The sequence below is a fragment of the Centroberyx gerrardi genome, chromosome 4, assembly GCF_048128805.1.
Source record: "Centroberyx gerrardi isolate f3 chromosome 4, fCenGer3.hap1.cur.20231027, whole genome shotgun sequence".
NCBI classification, from domain to species: domain Eukaryota; kingdom Metazoa; phylum Chordata; class Actinopteri; order Beryciformes; family Berycidae; genus Centroberyx; species Centroberyx gerrardi.
Window position 1 is genome coordinate 17,051,945 of NC_136000.1, and position 6,043 is coordinate 17,057,987.

Consider the following 6,043-nt stretch of genomic DNA (forward strand, 5'->3'; position numbering starts at 1 on the left):
AATGCTAATATGATTGTTTATAGTAGGAGATGCTTTCATGTACCGTATGATCTTTGTTCCTGCGTGTGCATTGTGCTGAATGCTCAGATATGACAGTAGTTTCTGCTTTAGATAAAGCGAGTGGCCTATAAACACATCCGCCTCCATGGGAGGGGTCAGAGATAAATGTGACAAAGGCGCTGTCACACACGGATATGGACACGCACGCACACACACACACACACACACACACACACACACACACACACACACACACACACACACATAAAGATAAAGGAGATCAAAGCTACATCTGTTGCGCTGGATAGCTTAACAAAGATACTAACGATTAGGTCAGAAGAATTAGACACTGTGCAATGATACGCTGGACTGACACAAAATAACTGAATAACAATTGGTCTTGGTCATCTGTTAGTCATGCTCACACACTCCTACTCATGTCTTTTTTTTCACTTGACATACACTCCCTTAAATGATATCACTTTTACAATGGTATCAACCAATACGCCATCAATTAACAGTATGTCCACATTGAATCCCTTGAGCTCTGCGACAGAAAGGCATTCATTTGCGCTTTGAGGGCAGGGATCATGAGACTTGGGGGTGATTTGTGAAAGGTCAGCTGATAACAAAGTGGAAAGCTATAGGGTCAGTGCACATGCTCAGATCACTCCTCTCTGCTCCAGTAGGTCAATCAATCTTCTCTGAACCTGTGAAGATCACAGTTCAATGAAGAAGCATTTTGGAGGTATTGCGCATAATTCTTAGTTGCGTTGCCAAAGTAAACATTGCGAAACCTCTTTCCTGTTTCTACAGAAAGCTTGAAATGTGTGCTTTCAAAACCCTGTTTAATCAGGCAAGTTACCTAAGAACACGTTCTGATAAACATTAACGGCCTGAGGGAGCGGTGGGACGGGGGAAGGGAAGGCTGCACACAACCTTACATCTGGGAGTCGTCCACTACAACCATAGTATTGTACTGTTGTACTGGGGGAGGGTTCAGTACCTTGCTCATGGACGCTTTGACAGTAATTGTTGAGGGAGGGTTGCAATTGGCTCAGTGTTTTAGGGGATTCAAACAATACCTTCGCTAAAACAGACAATAGCAATGACACATCTCTTTGTTTACACCTTATACATGGCCCGAAACGGTCAACTGTACAGCTGTCTGAACATCTGTACATGAGATGTCTCCCTTTGGACTCAACATTGTGAATTTCAGCATTCCTGTTACAACGTGGCCTCGCCCTCCCTTCACATTCTCCTGCAGTTCCCACTGCTGATCAGCATTATTGATTAGCCTGAGGGCACAGCTCACGTTATGTCATCCTCTTCTTGGAATGAGGAAGAAAGACAGAAGACATTTTTCTCTCTTGTTCAAAACACTGTCTGTGCCAGGTGTTGCTCAAGCGAAGCCACAGATAAGCCACAGTACTCAAAAGACACACATACACAAGTACACACATGCACACCAACGCACGCACGCACGCACTCACACACACACACACACACACACACACATTCCTAGACTCTGTAGAGAGATCAAGGAACACAGATCATGTTGAACAGGAGCTCCAGACTCATTATCACTGACATCTTATCCACAGTTACGGAGCTCGCTGACCACAAAAAGGGGGTTTGAGCGTTCACACTTGTCTTTTGAGTTTAAGAGCTTTACACCTGATTGATGAGAGGATCTAGCCACAGTCTGTTGGGAAATGGCTGAATTAAATCCTGGTAGAGAAAGATAAGCCTATAATTTAAGCCTATACTCAGTGTATAAATCATTTTGTTTTGGTTCTACACCCCTCTTGTGGTCACATAATGTATTACATCAGATTCCCAATCAACTGGAGCAGCTCTTGGGAAAAGTAGATATGTTTGTAAAACATCAAACAACCAAATGAAATGATTAAAAATGAAGAGTTTTGCTCCAAAATGATATAGTTTCCATTTAGTAATGTGAAATCTGCTCTGGCAAAATTATTGTTGTCAAAATAATGAATTAGTACATTGATTATTATAAAAGTCATCAATTGATTACAGACCATAGCTTATAAAATAGTAAAATTTTATTACATGCTCAGTTGTGGTTTTGAAATATTGAGCATTCTATAACATTATTTCCTCAAAATGAATGTATAGTGTTTTGGAATGGTGATTGTGAGGGACACATCATATTTATCCAGCCTGCTTACCTTGGGCTGTCTGATAATGATGGAGGGCCTGGGGATTTGAGGGTACTTAGGCCCCAGCTCTGGACTAAACTCCAAGTCCAGGTCATCATCCTCTGAGCTTTGGGAGAGACTGCGGCGGGCCGGAGGCGACTCAAAGCACGGGTCCTCCTCTGTGTCCTGCAGGTGACACTTAGAGTTGGAGTTGGTGCCATTCAGTTTTCTGTTTCTGCTGGAGCGGGTGGAGATGCAGCTGACGGCTCTCTGGTGCTGCACTGGGCTGCCTGACTGGGCTCTTGGCTGGGAAATAACCGGGTCAGCTGCTGGAAGTCCTTGGTCACTTCTGCTGCAGTTGTTTGGCTCCTGCGAGGGTGCTGAGTCAGCGGTAACATCAGATGGATTACCAAAACAGTGGCGCAGAGATGAGCAGGGCAGTCCGTGCATACTGGCAGAATGAGCAGTTACCAAGAGAGAAAGTAAAACAAATCCTACTTCTACTGACATCCGGCAGATCAGGAGTTTCCCAGAGCATGGGGTGACATCCAACAGTTGCTCCGGAGGGCTTCCTTATACATCATCAAACATTTAGAGTCTGGGGAATAGCCACAGTATAATTAGATCCTTAGAGTGGGATAATAGCAAATACTCTGAAAGTGTATGCACTACATGAGAACAAGTCAATCCTGTCCAGTCTTGTGAAGCACCATATGAAATAAAAATCTCTCTTTAGCCAGTGAGGACATTCATCTTGCTCCATGCCAACAAATTTTTTCAATAGCTGCCTACCATACCGTCCATTTCGGTGTGGGCCTTCTTCTTATATCTTAGAACCATTACTTGTCCAAGCGTATAGCAGCAGCTGTATCGTTGGGTCCTTGGTGCCAGAAAAGTGGAATCCCACACTCAAACTTTAAAATCCAGACTGTCGGCCGGTCAGTAGGTCATCCTGTCATCACATCATTCTCTCTGTCCCGCCGTCTGTCTGTCTGTCTGCCTGTCTGTCTGTCTGTCTGTCTGTCTGTCTGTCTATCTCTCTCTCTCTCTCTCTCTCTCTCTCTCTCTCTCTCTCTCTCTCTCTCTCTCTCTCGTAGCTCACAGCTCCCCGACCACTCTCTCTGTGGTGGCAAACAGGTGAGGGTCTGTCTCCCCTCAGCCCTTCATAGTCCTGTCTGCCTGCCTGGCAACCTGCATGTGTATGAGTGTCTCAGGGGGTTTGTATGTGTGTGTGTGTGTGTGTGTGTGTGTGTGTGTGTCTGTGCGTGCGTGTGTGCGTGCATGTGTGTGTCAGTGTTGGGTGTCTCATTACTTGAACAGGTAGTCCCTGGTCTGTTGTGACTTTGGAGATTGGGGTTGGGTCACACTAGTCCAACAAGACTCTGGTTACCATCTGATTCAGGATCAGTTACTGCTACATTTGCCCAACACTGCACCACTATTAATTAATGAACTCATCTGATCACAGACCGGTTGCCAGAATATAAAGGTTAGCGGGGTGTCACACATGGTTGAATATGAGAGTTCAAGTTACAGGTAAGCACTGTAAGTGATAGGCCTCAGGTGAGAAAGAGAAAGGGAGAAAGAGAGAGAGAGAGAGAGAGAGAGAGAGAGAGAGAGAGAGAGAGAGAGAGAGAGAGAGAGAGATGCTAGGCATCCCTCCCTGCAGAATGGGTGAGACAGGAGAAACCTGGGTCAACTGCTCTTGGGTGACTGCTACTTAAATATTCATAGAACTGCATAAAGCAGACTTTTATCAGTCGTTCATCCCGCCTATTCTAACAGTGGATGTGTATTTTTCATAAGGCGTTATAATGCCTACTAATGACTCTGAGAAGGACAGAAACAAGGAAAATCTTATTGGTATTTGTAATATGAGACACTGTGCACACAAGATCTGCTATGACTAAAAATACACAGAGCTGTACATATTTATTGTGCTCTCTCTCTCTTTCTGTCTGTCTGTCTGTCTGTCTGTCTGTCTCTCTCACACACTCTCTTGTGTAAATAGCTTTGTGTTGTGGGTGTAGCACACTGACAAATTGAACAATGGTGTAATGATGAAACATGCATGAGCTCTTTTGTTTGGGGATGTAAACAGAGCTATAGTTTGCACTCACTATCTAGAGGCTTAGAGGGGCGCTGCAGTCACATGCAAACAGTGCATGTTAATTTTTTGTTATATATAGATATATACATCCATTGATATATAATATATCAATCTAATTGTCATTAACTACTTTTCATCAACAGATTCATAAGTAATGTTATAGTGTTGGTAGATGAAGAGGCTATTAAGCTTACAGTATGAGTATCAGAACCTTGTAAGCTTCATAACGACATTTGTGTGAAAGCACCCTGAAAGTAATTACAACTTCCAAGTCGTAGAGCAGCTAATGGTCCTATTTTGGAGGAACTGTGGACTTGTAAAGACAGTTGTACATTTTACAGACACCTGAAGAGGGATATAATGAACATTAATGGCAGTAGGTCCTTGCAGATTGAGCCTGCAGCCCCCTGGTGGTCATTAAATAGGCTTCCAATCTGGCCATAGGAGCAGATTGTATTCACAACAACACACTTGTGCAGTAAACTCAATGAATGATGGCTTGAAATAATTTCAGTAGTACAAGATTAAGATTGCACTTTATTGAGCCCCAAGGGTAAATTCAGGAAGAACAGGAGCCTATAAGCAAAATCTGCAACCGTCCTGACTTCTATTTACTCCTCTAATATGTGTGACAAATTTTGTGCTTTTTTCCCCACAAAATACACAATGAAGTGTTTTAGAGGGTCTACTAAAGGTAACACATACAAGCTAAATGATGCCATTGATAATGAAGAACAAAAATAATGCTGAGCATTAAGTGTCTTTAGAGTTACTTACAATACAGATTTAAAGCCTTAAATTAGTTCAGGAGATTCACAACTGTATTTAAGCATGACCCTTCTTGTGTCATGCTTGACTCATCTCTACCTCTGATATGTTGCATGATAGCTGTATTGTACTTCTGGCTTTGGCCCTAAACATGAACCCAAAGAGCTTTTATTGAACCCTTTAACACCAACTATTCACACCATGGAGCAGAAGACCGACTGACCTCTTTTGGTTACAATACAAAACCCAACCTGAATGCCACATAGGCAGATGTATAACCCCAAGCTATACTCATGACCTGAAGTGAACATTAATAAATGAAACTGAATGAATGAAGCTCTCTGTAAGGCGGAGCTTGGCTTCCCTCTGGCGGTCAGGATACAGTGCTCAGGATTTCGTTCAGGACAAGCTAGCCTGTTCTGCATCTAGAAAACTAACTACTAAAGCTGTTTCTGATTCAGCATTTCAAATGGCTTTCAAAATGCAGTAACTAGATTTACAACGTTAATGTAATGACACCGATGTGCGACTGTGAATTAGGCCCATTGGCCCAATGTAAAATTCTAGCATTTAATTATTTAAATATCTCATAATAATATACTATTTTTCATAATATTCCATATTCTAAATAGCCAGCAAAATCATGTTTATTTGATTTGATCATTTTTAGTTTATTGTGTAGTAGGACAGGCACATTAAAATATTATTTTTCTCCCCTGGGCGACGTCATCGCAGCGTCAGAGCCGGAGAGGCGCAGCTGCGTCAAGTCAGACAGATATATATATATATATATATATATATATATATATATATATATATATATATATATATATATATGTAGCCAGGATAATAACACAAGTAACACGATTTTGCCGTCAAAATAAAATCGTAAAAAACTAAAGTATCGGGGTGTGGCCTACAGAACAACAAAAACCATATCAAAATGTTCAGTGAAATCCTTACAAAAACCATGGAGGGAAACTCGAGTTGTAAAATA